Source organism: Trichomycterus rosablanca, chromosome 11 (assembly GCF_030014385.1).
Source record: "Trichomycterus rosablanca isolate fTriRos1 chromosome 11, fTriRos1.hap1, whole genome shotgun sequence".
Classification (NCBI taxonomy): Eukaryota; Metazoa; Chordata; class Actinopteri; order Siluriformes; family Trichomycteridae; genus Trichomycterus; species Trichomycterus rosablanca.
The window spans coordinates 39,336,768-39,354,749 of NC_085998.1; the positions used below are offsets into that span (position 1 = coordinate 39,336,768).

A 17,982-nucleotide genomic window follows, 5' to 3' on the forward strand; every position below is an offset into this window, starting at 1 on the left:
ACCACCTTATGTGAAACAGCTTGTCTCATTGGAGGCACTTTAAAAGGGTCAATCAGGTGAACTTCTATGCTATACTATATGGACAAACGTATTAGGGCACACCTTCTAATTATGAAATTCTTGTGCTTCAAGAAAGTATATTTCAAGATATGCAGCAACAGTTTAGGGAAGGCCCTTTCCTGTTTTAGGAAAGCAAGCTCTATAAAGACATGAAGAAACTGCACAGAGCCCTGACCTCAGCCCCACTCAACAGCTCTGGGATGAACCGGAATATCGACTGAGGCTTTCTTGACCACTGTGAGTGATAATCATCACTGCCTCTCTACTCTGATCCCCGGCTGTGTTTACCGCTGCAATTACACCGCTGTGTGTGTGTGTGTATATACTGTTTATACTCAATATATATTGTTCTGTACACTATAATGTTGTTGCTGGTCATATATAGTTAAAATTTGTTCTACTACTGTAGAACAGTAATTGTCCTTATATAGTCTATATTTTTATTTAATTTTTACTCTATTTTATTTACTTTATCTGTGTTTGCTCTGTGCTGGGGCTGCTAACACTCGGTTTTCCACCATGGGTATCAAAAAAGCCATCTTATCTTGTCGTATATTCTGTGTTTTGTGTTTCTGGTTTGCATGTGGTTGGAAGCGTGCTTAAACATGGGAAATACGCTATATAAATAAAAGTGATGATAATGTTAATTTCTCTTGTTTCTGTGACATTAATACACAGAATCTTATAACTGGGACCTTTAGTGTAGGCAATAAATAAAGAATAATTAAAATAATAGAAAAGGTTTTTATTTGCCATTGTACCACAGAGTATGTGAAGTATATATTGAGACATACAGAATAATAGTTAAAGTCTGATTACATTTATATACACGTATTTTACAAGCCTTGAATATTGGACTATCAAGTACAGCAATTCACTATTTTTACGCAAAAAACATCAATATGTGAATAAAAAGGACGAAGGTGATTATAGTATTTGAATAGGGGAGTCAGGAAGAACTTTATTACAACTGTAATGTTGTAGTGTGTTCTTAAATAGATTTTGATCATGTTTTCCCCATGAGATGCTTCTTGGTGTTCTGCTCCGGCCTAAACACGATTATAAAACATTTAGGAGCAAAAATACAAACAATCAGACCAAAACTTGAGGCCAGAATAGCAAAAATCTCCACAGCTACAGTAAATTTACCAGGTGAACTGACATACGCTGGAATAAAAGTGATCCAAACTGCACAGAATATCAACATGCTGAAGGTGATAAATTTAGCTTCATTAAAATTATCAGGCAGCTTCCGAGCCAGAAAAGCCAAAACAAAACACAGAAGAGCCAAAATCCCGATATAACCCAGAACAGCCCAGAAACCCACAGCTGATCCTAATCCACATTCTAGTATGATTCTTTCCTTGTAGTGTTTTAGATTTTTGAAGGGGAACGGAGGGGAGATTTTTAACCAACACACACAAATAATCACCTGAATGATCGTGAAGGTAACAACACTGAGTCTCTGCTGTGGAGGCCCAAACCATTTCATAACGTCACTGCCTGGAAGTGTCGCTCTGAACGCCATCAACACCACTATTGTTTTACCCAGAACACAGGAGATGCAGAGGACGAAGGTGATCCCGAACGCTGTGTGTCGGAGCACGCAGGACCACTCCGAGGGTCGACCGATGAAAGTAAGTGAACAGAGGAAACACAGAGTCAGAGAGAAGAGCAGCAGGAAGCTCAGCTCAGAGTTGTTGGCTCTGACTATGGGAGATGTTCTGTGTTTGTAGAAGATCGTCGCCACACACATGGTTAGAACGGCACCGGAGATGGAGAACACGGCGAGGATGATGCTGAGGGTGTCGTCCCAGGACAGGAACTCGACGGGTTTGGGGAGGCAGCTGTCTCGCTTAGGATTGGGCCAGAACTCAGGAGGGCAGCGCAAACAATCTAAAGAGTCTGAACAAAGAATTTTTATTATTATTTATTTATTTACATGTTGTACTACCATGCTATACTGTTTAGGGTCATGGTGGGCTTAATGCAGTAACACACTCTAGACAGGATGCAAATTCGTCGTGGGGCCTCTGCCATCCCCTCTAAGACATAGCCAATGATGTCTATATGTAGACGCTCGAGCAGCCAATAGCACCGCTGGAGTTCGAACCCTGGATCCCAGCATTAGTGGGCTAACGTAATTACCAGTGTGCCACCCAAGCACCCTATTATTATTGTTAATGTTATAATTATTGCTGTAAGGGGGCGGCACGGTTGCTCAGTAGGTAGCACTGTCGCCTTACAGCAATAAGGTCCTGTTTCCTATTTTTCGCTCAGTAAATTCGACCCACCGCGACCCTAAATAGGATAAAGCGATGGTAAAACAGACAATGACTGATTGATTATTATTATTATTATTATTATTAAAGGTTGTAATTTTGTAGAAAACAGCACAAAACAAACAGAACTATAGTTGTTTTGTGTGGATTGAGACCAAATTGGCATTTTATCTACAATAATACAAGACCTGTTTTGTTGCTGATCTCTCCGTCAGCGCAGGGTATACAATCAAAACAGCAAACAGGTCTTCTCTTCTGGACGGCCTTCCTGGTTCCTGGGGGACAGCTCTCACTGCACACCGACACCGGGACCTAAGCAGAGAAGAGAGAACATCCAACACAGTTAAAAGAAATAATAAAAGTAAACAAAATGTTGTCAGGACTGTTGATATATGGTACCTTGGTTTGTCCTCCCACCCAGCGGATGTCCTTGTTTATTAAAAACTCTTGTCCTCTCGGCCTGGACGAATCGTACTGACCCACCGTCACAAAATCCAAGGCGCCGTGGTTTTTAAACTGCCAGTTTATAAGCTCATAGAGGGCGGGAGGGTCTCCGTTTGATTCGAACGAGACCTGGAACCCGTTCCTTGTAGTGAAGTTTACTTTTCTGAGCTGGTCGAGTATCTGCAAACATACGTAATTAGTCATGCGCTACCTTATTAATAATATACAGGAATATAATGACAAATATGCTGCTTAATTACTATAAACAGTGGAGAAATATAAATATATTTATGTTCTATATAGCAGACCTGAAATAAATAAAGAATATAATAACCTAAATATTAAACTGACGCTCTGTTATACCTGCCATGGTTGAAATGCTTTGCTCTTGTCGCACTGTGTGTCAGTACAGATGAGACCGTGGATGGCGTATGCTATGGCATACAGTGTATCACAAAAGTGAGTACACCCCTCACATTTCTGCAGATATTTAAGTATATCTTTTCATGTGACAACACTGACAAAATGACACTTTGACACAATGAAAAGTAGTCTGTGTGCAGCTTATATAACAGTGTACATTTATTCTTCCCTCAAAATAACTCAATATACAGCCATTAATGTCTAAACCACCGGCAACAAAAGTGAGTACACCCCTTAGTGAAAGTTCCTGAAGTGTCAATATTTTGTGTGGCCACCATTATTTCCCAGAACTGCCTTAACTCTCCTGGGCATGGAGTTTACCAGAGCTTCACAGGTTGCCACTGGAATGCTTTTCCACTCCTCCATGACGACATCACGGAGCTGGCGGATATTCGAGACTTTGCGCTCCTCCACCTTCCGCTTGAGGATGCCCCAAAGATGTTCTATTGGGTTTAGGTCTGGAGACATGCTTGGCCAGTCCATCACCTTTACCCTCAGCCTCTTCAATAAAGCAGTGGTCGTCTTAGAGGTGTGTTTGGGGTCATTATCATGCTGGAACACTGCCCTGCGACCCAGTTTCCGGAGGGAGGGGATCATGCTCTGCTTCAGTATTTCACAGTACATATTGGAGTTCATGTGTCCCTCAATGAAATGTAACTCCCCAACACCTGCTGCACTCATGCAGCCCCAGACCATGGCATTCCCACCACCATGCTTGACTGTAGGCATGACACACTTATCTTTGTACTCCTCACCTGATTGCCGCCACACATGCTTGAGACCATCTGAACCAAACAAATTAATCTTGGTCTCATCAGACCATAGGACATGGTTCCAGTAATCCATGTCCTTTGTTGACATGTCTTCAGCAAACTGTTTGCGGGCTTTCTTGTGTAGAGACTTCAGAAGAGGCTTCCTTCTGGGGTGACAGCCATGCAGACCAATTTGATGTAGTGTGCGGCGTATGGTCTGAGCACTGACAGGCTGACCCCCCACCTTTTCAATCTCTGCAGCAATGCTGACAGCACTCCTGCGCCTATCTTTCAAAGACAGCAGTTGGATGTGACGCTGAGCACGTGCACTTAGCTTCTTTGGACGACCAACGCGAGGTCTGTTCTGAGTGGACCCTGCTCTTTTAAAACGCTGGATGATCTTGGCCACTGTGCTGCAGCTCAGTTTCAGGGTGTTGGCAATCTTCTTGTAGCCTTGGCCATCTTCATGTAGCGCAACAATTCGTCTTTTAAGATCCTCAGAGAGTTCTTTGCCATGAGGTGCCATGTTGGAACTTTCAGTGACCAGTATGAGAGAGTGTGAGAGCTGTACTACTAAATTGAACACACCTGCTCCCTATGCACACCTGAGACCTAGTAACACTAATGAGTCACATGACATTTTGGAGGGAAAATGACAAGCAGTGCTCAATTTGGACATTTAGGGGTGTAGTCTCTTAGGGGTGTACTCACTTTTGTTGCCGGTGGTTTAGACATTAATGGCTGTATATTGAGTTATTTTGAGGGAAGAATAAATTTACACTGTTATATAAGCTGCACACAGACTACTTTTCATTGTGTCAAAGTGTCATTTTGTCAGTGTTGTCCCATGAAAAGATATACTTAAATATCTGCAGAAATGTGAGGGGTGTACTCACTTTTGTGATACACTGTATGTTGCTTTGTACACCATGTTACTAATGCGCAACTGAGACGTGTCGGTGTACGCATTTTGGAGCTTGCTGATACTCTCAGTGCCATCACACACCCGGGTGCCCTCAGAGATGCCCGTCTGCCCTTGGAGCTTACAGCTGAAAACAGTTTCCCAAAATTCTGTTAACAGAGGCGATTTTAAAGCCTCGGCTGGACTGAGTCCTAACAGAAACTCATTCAGTCCTGGCATAACAGACTTCGGGACGCCGAACCCTATCGCCCCGGCACACATGTTATATTTCAAGAAATTAGAATCTGTGATCCAGGTTTCGCTTCCTATCCACTGGAGAGGAGGCAGTGGCTGACGGAGAAGTTCCTCCAGGAGAAGCCTCATGTCACCCGAGGACATAAATGCCACGATGACGCGGGCGGTTGACCTGCGGATCACGTTGGCCACTCTCTCCAGTTTACTGCGGGGTTGCGTTTTGTAGTAGGACTCTGAATACTCCTCACAGATCCCCTCCGCCTGCGCGGCTTTCAGGAACGCCGCCATGCCGTTGTTTCCATAGTCGGTGTCGCTGCGCACAGCTCCGATCCACGTCCAGCCGAAGTGTTTGACCAGTTGCGCCAGTGCGGCCGCTTGGTATTGGTCACTGGGTATGGTTCTGAAGAATGCAGGGTACTGAGTCTTATCACTCAGGCACGCACAGGTAGATGAGTGGCTCACCTGCAATTTAGGAACAGGAAAAGGAACTTAAAATTATTAGACACCTGAAAGTATTCTATAGATTAAAAACCCATGTACAATAATTCATATGATACCAAGAATAAACACATAAACAATTTCACCTGTGGAATATTGAAGCGGCCGAGCGTCCTGGCTATACTGAGCGACTGTGTGGAAGCAGAATCTCCGATGACGGCAGTCACAGCAGCTTTAGACGTCTGACAGGAATCGGTTTCATTGAACGTCGGCTCAACACCGCTCACCAGCTGAAACGCCACTCTGATCGCCATCGGAACGTTAGAGCACGAATCGTGTATCTCGTAGCCCAACGTGATGCCAGGCAGGAGGTCGGTTCTGTTGTTGATCTCACGTATGGTGAACTCCATGGCACGAGCGATCCGCAGCTCCCTGAAGTCCATCCTGTTAGGAGGGCAAAAGTTCTGAACATGTTTACAAAAATACATTAAAAACCTAATTAATAATTAAAACAGACACCTTGTACCCTGAGCACTGGATTTGGGGCGGCAGCTTGGTGTAGGTTATCTGCTCCGACCTTGTGTAGAAATGAATCGCAAAAATCCCCCCGATCATAAAATCTCCGCTCATAAAAACACCCGGCGACTGAGGCTCACTCCACAGCCTGCACCCGATCGAGCGAGCTTTACACGCCGCAGGACCGAGCGAGGCCGTCAGCAGTAGCGACACGAATGTCATCAGACTCGAGGTGAGCGGCATGGCAGGGTCGGTGGGGCTCGGCGCTCAGAGGCCTGTACGGCGTCCTCGGCGTGCTTTATATAGCATTCCTGCTTTGATGTTTGGGATTCGGGGTGTTGTTTGAGCACCAGGGGCGTGGTGCTGCATTCATTACACGTGTGTGTGGAATGTGACCACCTGTAATTACCGTCAATCAGTTTGTTCATTCACTATCTGTTTTACCACCGCTTTATCCTGGTCAGGGTCGTGGTGGGTCTGAATCACTGGGCGTAAAATAGGAAACACCCTGGACAGGTCACCAGTCCATCACAGGGCAAACACACATACACACACTGCTTGTCTTTGGAAGGAAACCAGAGCACCTGAAGGAAACCCACACAGACATGAAGTACATGCAAACTCTACACAGAAAGGACCCAGACTGCCTTAGCTGGGAATCGAACCCAGGACCTTCTTGCTGTAAGACCTCAGTGCTACCCACCGAGCCAGTGTTCTGCCATCGTCTACCAATAAATAAAACAAGACATGAATCCTGTCAGTTTGTTTTTGACACTTTTATTTCATTTTATTCTCATTTTGGCGTTTAGCAGACGCTTTTATCCAAAGTGATTTACAGAACTGTGACAGTATACAGTCTAAGCAATCAATGGTTAGGAGCCTTGCACAAGGGCCCAACGGTGGCAACCTGGTAGTCATGGGGCTTGAACCAGCGACCTTTTAAATATTAGTCCAGTATTTTAACCACTAGGCTACAGCTGCATGCTTTTATAATAATACATAATGAATCATTCTGTCCAATTAAAGCTTTAATAAATTAAAGTTTAAACTGCTCATATGCAGTTGTATGCACAAGATTCAACACATAAAAAGCTCAACACATCCTAGATTATGTCTCCAATTTATTTATTTACTTATTTATTTATTTATTTATCATGTAAAACAAATAAAAAAATAGAAAATTAAATCTTGCATGAGCCAAATTTTATGTTAATTCTTTTTAAATTCAGTTCATAAACAGAAGCTGTACATTATATGGATGTGTTAGTATTTTAACTTTATCACATTCAGGCCTATTTTTGTGCATTTTCCGCCTGAACAACGTACCCAGTTTTTCATGCATTTTCTCTCCCTTTTTCTCCCAATTTTAGAGTGTCCAGTTTTTACCCGATAGCATTACGCTTCCTCTCTACTGGTGCTGACCCCCATCCTGATTAAGGAGAGCAAACCCCCTCCGACACGTGAGCAGTAGCCGACTGCATCTTTTCTCCTGCACGAAGCAAGTTCATACGAGGATCAGCCTTGTGCACGGAGAGCCACACCCTGATCAGCATTATTCCTCTAATCTGTGCAGAGGCTATGAATCAGCCAGCAGAGGTCATAATTGCAGCAGTTATGAGCTCCCTATCCGGCTCTCTTCCCTGGATGAACAACAGCAAATCGTTGTTCATGGCCGTCCAGCCCAGCCGAATGGCAGAGCTGAGATTCAATATGATGTACTCGAGATCCCAGCTCCGGTGTGCTAGCGTATTTTACTGCTGCTGCCTGAGCGACAAGCGACTTTTTATTTAACCTCATTTTCAACCTCAATATCAGTATAAACAGCTAAAGGCCATGATTATACAGTATTTTACCATGATCAATCAGCTGATTAAATATATTAATTTATGTATTTATTAGGATTGTAACGTGATGTTTTACACTTTGGTTCCATTCATGACAGGACAGGTAGTTACTGCTTACACAAGATTCATCAGTTCAGGTTTAATATCAAACACAGTCCTAAACTATTTAGTGTCTCCAGTTCACCTCACTTGCATGTTTTTGGGCTGTGGGAGGAAATCGGAGCTCCTGGAGGAAACCCACACAGACACGGGGAGACACCGACCCGGATAATCTATGTTGATGGAGTTTCAAGTCAGCTTCTGGCTTTAACTTTAGATACCATGAGAATCCAGTGTACTGTGGGATCTTCTATCCTACCAATTTTCTCCCAGTCAATTACCCGGATCATATTTCGGCCTCTACTGCTGCAGACCTCCACTTTCAATGTTAGGAGAGCCAAAACCATCACACGCCCCCATGTCATGTGTGCAGTACCATCCTCTTCTTTTCACCTACATGAGGTGGGCTCATATGGAGATTTGTATAGCGCACAGAGAATCACGCACTGATCTCTGTTATTCCCGTCTCCATTGATCAGTCGCACCATCGATCAGCCAGCAGAGGGCGTAATTGCAGCAGTTAAAATTAATCCCCTCTGATGCTCCCACCCTCAGAAAAGCAGATCATTGTCCGTTTAGCAGAACTGAGATTTGAACCCACAGGGCTCCCCAGAAAATGTACAAGTTGCTTATAAATGGGATAAAAAAATTGTGGTAAATGTATTTCATCTTTATTAGTTTTATTACAAAACTCTCAGATGCTTAATCTTTAGCATTTTTCCCCATGACGTGTTTCTTTGTGTTTTGTTCTGGTTTGATTAAAATGACGTAACACTTCGGCGCAAAAATGCACAACAGTAAACCAAAAGCTGACGACAAAATAGCAAAAATCTCCACGGCTACTGTGTATTTACCAGGTGAACTGACGTACGCTGGAATAAAAGTGATCCAAACTGCACAGAATATCAACATGCTGAACGTGATCAGTTTGGCTTCGTTAAAATTATCGGGAAGTTTTCGGGCTAAAAAGGCCAGAACCAAACAAATGAGGGCGAGGAGGCCGATGTATCCTAAAACCGCATAAAAGGCCACGTCAGAACCCGTGTTACATTCTAAAATGATTTTTCTGCTGTGCTGCGTGAAGACTTTATCAGGGAACGGAGGGTTAATATTCAGCCAGAGAACACAGATCCCGATCTGAACGGCCGTGCAGGAACACACGAAGGTTCTCTGCTGCGCCGGCCCAAACTTTCCTGCCACGTTGTTTCCAGGTAAAGTCGCTCTGAACGCCGTTACGACGACTAGAGTCTTTCCCAGCATGCAGGAAATGCAGGAAGCGAACGTGATACCAAACGCCGTGTGGCGCAGCATGCAGGACCAGGCCGAGGGTTCACCGATAAACGTGAGGGGACAAAGGAAGCAGAATATAAGTGAGAGGAGTAAAAGCAGACTGAGCTCTGAGTTATTGGCTCTCACTATGGGTGTGTTTCTGAAGCGTATGAACACCAGCATGGTACAGAAAGTTAAACAAGCACCAAACAGTGAGACAGAAATCAGAACCACTCCCATCGTCTCAGTGAACGACAGGAACTCGGTGCTTTTCATCACGCAGCCGTCTCTCCTCTCATTGGACCAGAACTCTTCAGGACAGGTGATGCAGTCGGCGGCTCCTAAAGCAGAGAAAAAAGACATTCAGAAAACTTTAATTACTAAATGCACATTTTAATATTATTATAATAATAATATTAGCAGCGGATCGCACCTGTTGTATTCGATATCGAACCATCAGCACATGGGATGCAGTCGAAGCAGCACACAGGACGTCCTTTAATTTGAGCTATCCTGGTTCCTTGGGGACAGATTTCGGAGCACACAGCTTTTGGGGTCTGACAGAATAAAGCAAATAATAATAATAATAATAATAATAATAATAATGGCAACGATAACAACAATAATAACTCTAATAATAATAATTAAAATAATAATGATTCTAATAATAATAATAATAATACACAGTGGAAGCCCAGTGGTTAAGGTACTGGACTAGTAATCAGAGGGTTTCAGGTTTAAGCCTCAACACCTCCAAGTTGCCACTGTTAGGCCCCTGAGCAAGGCCCTTAACTCAAAATTTTATTTAGTCATAATTGTAAGTTGCTTTAGATAAAAGTGCCTGCAAAATACCACAAAAGTAAATGTGGTAACAATAATAATATTAATAACAATTTAAGAAAAAACAAAAGAAGAAGATATATAAATGTTAAAATTTAAAAAAAGAGCACACATATACAGACATGGAAACAAAAAACACATACGACACTGAACACCCTGTCACCAAATGTACGCAGGTTCAAGGGGGGAACTTTCTGACTTTCTAAGGTGCATATTCTAATCAGGACCATGGGGGTTCTGGAGCCTCTCCCAGCTTTCAAATGCCCACAGTAAAACCCTGAAAAGGCCGCCTTTTTGCTGTGAGGCGACAGTGCTACCCACCAAGCTACCGTGCTGCCGGGTAGGAACTTTCAGCAAATGCAAATCAGAGGAGCAAAGAGGCCGAGCTGAGGAATATTATTCATGAAGCAGACTACCAAGAAAACAGGGTGCAAAACCATGCAAAAAATTTTTTAAACCAGCACAAGCAATTTATACAGTTTATACATGATACTGAACTGGGAGCCAGTGAGAACCGGAATCTAGTATGGGTTCAAGTCCCTGCAGCTGAATTCTGTGCAAAATATGTTAGTTATGGTGTGTTTATAGTACCGTGTTTCCTGTGCGCCAGACGATCTTGTCTTCATCGATCACGAGTTCATATCCACCGTTCGCTGCTGGACTGAAATGACCGACCGATATGTGCTGCACTTGTCCGTCCCTCAGCTGCCAGTTTATAAGCTCATACGAGGCTGGTGGGTCTCCGTTCTTGTCAAAAAACACTTCCTCTCCATAAGCATCTACAAAACGTACTGTTTTTAACTGCTCAGTTACCTTGTGAACACAAATACAGAAATACAAAAATACAGCTTTAACTTCGTACCAAAGGTGAATAAAACAGAGTGGCATGCACTTAGCTTACCAGGTTGGGCGTGATCTGTGAAGCAGTCAGACATGGGGTCGAGACATTGCTTTCAGAACTTTTACAAAACATCACCTGATGTACAGCATGCGCAATCGCATATACTGCTTGATAGACGTTAAAAGTCTCTCTTAGTTGTGTAACGTCAAAGAATTTATTAGTGTAATCGACGTTTTCCTCTCCTGAGCACACCTTACTTAAACCTGTGGTGTTAATTAAACCAGCAGACGGGGGTTTACAGCCCACCAACGTTTCCCAAAAATCACTGACAAAACTGGATTCTCCTTCATGATATGGGCTGATATCTTTGAGAACCGGCTCCAGTTTGGGCATGGCCATCTTTCTGACCACAAATCCTATCGTCCCACTGAATGATTTAAACATATCCGGAGTGGACAGGCCGTCAGCCGTCACCCAGGCTTCACTCGCGATCCACTGTATTCCTGTGATGTTCTGCTTCACTATTTCACTCATTAAAGGAGAAATGTCCTTCTCTGGTGAGAACGCGAGAATCGCTTTTACTGTCGACTGTTTTATCAGCTTAACAGCTTCTAGAAATTTACTTTGGGGATAAGTGCGAGAAATCGTGCCCACAAATGCGATGCAGACCCCGTGTGCCTCCACTTCCTTTATGAAAGCCGATATGCCATTTCTTCCATAATCATTGTCAGACTGTAAAACTCCAATCCACGTCCATCCGAACTGTTTGACAAGGAAAGCCAAAGCCTTCGCTTGGTGGTAATCACTTGGTATTGTGCGGAAAAATGTCGGATATTTATTTTTGTCACTTAAACAAGCGCACGTTGAAAAGTAGCTCACCTATACAGATAAAATAATCACATAAATATAATCTACAGCAATATTTGAATACATTTCTTGTGGAGAATGGTTTTATTTTATTACTGTGGGTATTCTGAACGGTCCAAGTGCCCCAGCCACAGCTAAGGACTGACTAGATCCTGCTTCAGCTACGACAGCTAATATCGGAGGTGGGCGACACTGAGAGGACGATCCCGTTGCCTTTTCCTCCGATGAGCTTACAAGCATCAGGGCGGCTCGCAGAACATTTATAGGAGAGGAACAAGAATCCAAAATTTTGTATCCCAAAGAAACGTTGGGAAGCAAACGATCACTGTTGTTTATTTCATCTACAGCAAACATCATGGTCCTGGTCCAGCGGAAAGCTCGCAGGTCAAATCTGCAGTAACATCACAGCAGTGAGGAAAAACTCTAATAATCTAATAATCATAATAGTAGTCTAATAATGGTCTAATAATCATCACATGTTATTGTCAAGATACAAAACAAACTCACCCTTTACATTCAGCCCTATATGGTTTGTTCTCAAAAGAATAAAGTGCATTCTCCTGTCTGGAAAAAACAGGGAAGATGCCACCTATCATGATGTCGCCGTCCTTCAGTAAACCCTGCACTTCAAATGTAGCCAGGAGCTCACAAGCATAGCCTGACTGCATACAGAGAAGAAAACATACATAGAATACTTGATGTTTAATCATGGCTGCTCAGAAGATTAAACAGGACATGAACCAGGGCTGTGTGCTTTATAAAGACCATGAAGACTTGAGCTGGGTGGCATGAGGTGGTTCTTGTCGGAGGTGTGCCAATCACCACTAAACCTGTTATCCTTAGAGACTAAAGACTAAAGACACAGAGTCTGGAAAAACATCTAATAATTTTAATGCACAATTGAATTTCATATGTCACATGACTTTTTTTAATTTGATTTTAATTTCTGCCACTGTCCTTTTACCTGTGACCAAAACCTAATCAAACAAAAAGTGATTTAACAAAAAGTAATTTTTTTTAAAGGTGCTTTTTCCTAAAACGCCTTTCAAATAGTGTTTTAGCATGTACAGTTGTGGTGAACGTTATTTGCATCCTTGAATATTAAGTGCATGTATTGGAAATGTAACCTGTTCTTCTTGACTGTATCTGGAAATATAACTTGTTCCTGACTGTATTGTCTGTCACGTCATCCAGACCAGCTTATATAACTTGGTTTTACATATTGACACAGATATTACTTATAAAACTAGTTTTCGAATATTTCTACGGAAACATTGTAGAACAAGGAGAAATGTCTGCATCATTGGAAGGGGGTTAAGGTTTAGGGTTTGGGTAAGGGTTGGGGGGCTGGCCAGCACAACCATTCTACTGGCACAGACACATATACGTTTGGTGTAAAAGTTAGGGGTCCCATTTGGCTTGGCAAGCCAAGTTGGCACGGGCCTTCCAGCAGAATGATGATTTAAAGAGCTGATTGGTGAGGCTTTTCTTTGTACACTTTCTTCAATATGTTGCATTGTTCAGTATTATTATGGTCATTTATGTGCTGAATGGTCATTTACAGTATTTTGCTTGCTATTGCTTCTTTGGTAAAAAATTATATACCTGTTAAACCTTAAACCTCAGCTTAATTATTCATTTCTAAAAGCTTCTGTCCTGTTTTGAAATAGTTCAGATAAGTAATAACATTTTCAGATATCTGTTTTGCTTGTGTAAGACATGCATCATGTAAAATAACTCCTGGAATAAAGTATCTAGTAAGAATGTTTGAATATATTAAGAGTCACAGTTTTATTCACAATAGTTTATTACATTTTATACATATAATATATTTAATTACATATACAGTATATCAACTTTTTCATCATAAACATAGCACTCATGCATTTGCAAATCAGAGATGTAGGACATAAAATAAATGCATTTTTTATTGTGTCTAATTTTCTTTACCCATTAAATGCTGCTTGGTATTTTTTTCTGGTGTTAGTAGAATTATGTAACACTTTGGCGCGAACAAGCACATCAGGAGCCCGAAGCTAGAAGCTAAAATGGCGAATATTTCAACGGCGGTGGTGAATTTACCAGGTGAGCTGACGTAGGCGGGCACAAACGCCAACCACACGGCACAAAAGATCAACATGCTAAAGGTGATGTATTTAGCCTCGTTGAAATTCCCGGGTAGTTTCCGAGCTAGAAAGGCTAAAACAAAGCACAAGCAGGCCAAGAGGCCGATGTAGCCCAGATCGCACCAGAATGCCAGGTCTGATCCCACACTGCAGTCCAGAATGACTTTGGAGCGCTGAGACTGTGTGTTCCTGTAGGGGAACGGCGGAGAGGCTATCAGCCACGTCGCACAGATGATCATCTGGACCAGAGTGCAGCTGAAGATGATGATTCTCTGCTGCGTCGGCCCCAGCCATTTCATCACGTTGTTCCCGGGCTGGGTGGCTGTGAAGGCAGCCAGGACCACCAGGGTTTTGCCGAGGATGCAGGAGATGCAGAGCGAGAAGGTGATGCTAAACGCCGTGTGGCGCAGCATGCATGACCAGGACGTGGGCTCGCCGATGAAAATCAACGCACACAGGAAACAAAGAGTCAGCGAGAGCAGGATAAAGTAACTCAGCTCAGAATTGTTCATGCGCACTATGGGGGTGTTTCTGTAGTACAGGAAGACTGCAAACACGGCTAATGTGGTGCATGCCCCCACTACAGAAATCACATGGTACACAGTCAAAGCAGCACACAGGCTCCCCCTGACGGACAGCCTTCCTAAATCCTGGAGTGCAGCCGACACTACAAATGGATACTGGCACCTATTTTCCAAAAATCAACAACAAGACGTCAGTAAAACTCTACAAAACTCTCCCTTTTTCTCCTAAATTGTCATAACCGGTTCGTTTTCCGCTTTTGCGGACCCTAATGGCGTACAAGCAGGGTATATTTGCTTGACACGCCCTCCCTCCGACATGTGCAGTCCCCGACCCCTTTTTACTCCCCTGTACTTTCAGGGTTCTTTTTAATCCAGTCTTTTCCCAACCAGCAGACTTTAGTGACCAATTTTGTCAGCTGCACTGTCTGCACTGCAAACTGTGCCTGCTAGGTGGCACCCAGTCGACTGGTAGCAGAGCTGAGTGTCAAACTTGCAGCGCTGGTGTACTAGCAGAATACCCCACTGCGCCACCTGGGCAGGTAGATTTCTGTAGTTACGTTCACATGCAAGGATTTTCTCCAATCAGATTGAATTCACTGGGATTATAGATGAAGACTCAGGTGCTTTTAGGTTACCGGTAAGTACACATTACCATGACAACCAGCATCACCCGGGTCCAATCAGAGTAAAAGGAGCAGGACGTTTACATAGTGTTTATTCTTATATTTAATAAATTATCTAAAGGATTTCCACCACGTTCAATCGAATAATCATATTAGAGTTTGAAGCATTCAGAAATAATAATAATAATAATAATAATAATAATAATAATAATATATTCTTGGCCCCTCACATGGAGCAGCTTGGTGTAGTCAGCCGACGGTTTGCTTTTTCCCGACTTACCTCCACTTGACCCTACAGAACTTTAATAGATGGTATATCATGTACTGAATTACATTCTGAGAGCAGCTTGCCTCGCTTTTGTCTCCAGCCCACATGATTCCAGAGTCGTAAATGACCAGCTTGCTGCCAGCCTCAAGAGCCCCATCATACATGCCTACTTTAACCAGCTCAATGTTCCCGGCCGTGCCCTTCTGCCAGTTGATCAGGTCGTAGGACGGGATCGTTTCACCGTTCGAGTCAAAGTTCACCGTCTCTCCTGAGATGGTAAATGAGACCTCTTGGAGGTAATGCTGGAGCTGTGAGACCACATGAAATGAAATAATATGGACATGACGACATGCTGTTAGTCAAAACAATTAATATACACAGTATATTTACAAAAATTATGGGTACCTGCCATGGGTAGATTTTAGTGCTTTCAGCACATGTGGAGTTAACAAATGGCCCATGTCCAGCTTGGCAGGAGATGAGATTATGCAGCGAGTGAGCTATTGCGTACACGCCCTTATAGACATTATAGCCAATGCGAGGGCTGGATGTGTTCATGTAGGCCGAGTGGTCATTCCTGAGCGCCTCATGCCCTTCACACATGGGCAAATGAGAGCTGGTACTGAAGGAGGAGATAGTTGAGCACCCATACAGAGCACCCCACAGCTCATGCACCAGGGGGTTATCGGGGTATGTCTGTGGGTTCACCTTTGTCAGATAGTCTCTCAGACCTGGAATGTGACCCTGCCGTATCGCAAACCCTATGGTGCCACCTAGGTAGGGGTAGAACTTACTTCCAGTGAACACTGAAGCTGTGACCCAGGCCTCGCTGGCGATCCACTGGATCCCTGTCACGTTCTGTTCCATGTAGTCTCTCAGAAAGGGCATGAGCTCGCCCTCAGCCGCAAACACCACCACGACCCGAGCGCTGGAGCCATTTATCGCTCGCATGATCTCCAGGGCCCTTCGGGTGTTGTACTGCAGGGGGATCATTTCCTGGTAGGCTACACATATGTTTGTACCTTTGAGCTCCGCCAGCAGCCCTTGGAGGGCAGATTGACCGTACTCGTGGTCGCCCCCCACCACACCGATCCACGTCCAGTTGAAGTGCAGCAGCAGCTTGGCAATGGCTTTTACCTGGTAGGCGTCGCTGGGTATGACCCTGAAGAACGTGGGAAATTCTTGTCTGTTGCTCAGGCAGGCGCAGGACGAGAAGTAGCTGATCTGTAAAAGAAAAGCAGAAGCAAATTTTCGTCAAGGTCTTGTATGCACAGGAGAGTTCAGCCCAGTCGCACACAGACCTTACACAGACTTTTCATTTCATCATTATAGACAGAAATAAGAGAGCTTAATGAGGAATGTAAATAACTAGTAATTATTAAAACATAAATACATATATTTGTGTACCATTGGAATCCTAAACGGCTGCAAAATTCTAGAAACCACGATAGACAGAGCTGAGCTCGATTCCCCAATGATGGCCAACATCAGACTGGCATTAGAACACATTGGCCTGTCGGCTTCGTTCAGTCCGTTGATGACGGCCATAGCCGCTCTCTGTGCCGTTAGAGAGTATGCACAGGAGTCAAATATCTTATAGCCGAGCGTGTGGTTAGGTAACAGCATACCACTGTTATTAATTTCCTCCACTGCCATTTTCATAATCAGAGCCCAGCGAAAAGTTCTGGAATCAAACCTGCTCAAAGGAAAATGCAAATCAGACACAAACAAACATGAAACATCATGAATTATACAAGATATAAAACACAATCCTACGTATTCTTCACATTTACACACAGAACTGTTTCAGTTATACAATAATCGTTCAGAACAATTTCAGTAGGACGTTTTTACCCATTGCACTTTACCGGTCCAGGCTTGTGGGTAAAATTTAAATCTGGCATTTCCTTATCGTAATGAAAGGGGAAAATACCACCGATCACAAAGTCCCCATCGGCTTTGAAGCCGGGTTCGAATTCATTCTGCAGAGTGCACTGAAGACTTAACGTCCCACCGAGCATCAATACAGAGAACAGAAGGAAGCACAGGGGTCGGAATGTCATCTTCAGCAACTCAAGTCTGACTTACGATGATGGCAGGGGCTTTATTTTATACCGTACAGCGTCTGCCCCGTGGCCCTCATCACAACACCACAATCACATGGCGTCATGACATCACCAATACTGCCAATACGATTTTACACAATGTGCATGTCATTAAAACCACACGTCTGTTTCTTATGTGCATTTCAATATATACATTATATTGACACGAGTTTTGTTTCAGCTTCAACAGGTGTACTAACCAATAATATAATTCCAGCTGTGCACCAACAGTTTAGGGAAGGCCATTTCTTCTTCCAGCATGCAAAACTGCAGAATCCAAACTGAGGCTTTTCTTGGTTAGCCACCTCTGTTCATGTTTAATTAAATAATTTATTTGGATTTTAATGTGATGTTAATGTGATGACAAGACTCATCAGTTCAAGTTTAATATTGAACACAGTCATGGACAATTTAGTTCCAATTCACCTGACTGCACGTCTTTGTACTGTGGAAGGAAACTGGAGCTCCCGGAGGAAACCCACAGAGACATGGAGAGAACATGCAA

At 43.4% G+C, this 17,982-nt stretch overlaps 2 pseudogenes; both read right to left on the minus strand.

The window, feature by feature from the left end:
- Positions 1 to 1,051: 1,051 nt before the first annotated feature.
- Positions 1,052 to 12,427, minus strand: LOC134322962 (extracellular calcium-sensing receptor-like; annotated as a pseudogene).
- Positions 12,428 to 13,767: 1,340 nt separating this feature from the next.
- LOC134322963 (extracellular calcium-sensing receptor-like) lies at positions 13,768 to 17,363 on the minus strand (annotated as a pseudogene).
- Positions 17,364 to 17,982: the final 619 nt, after the last annotated feature.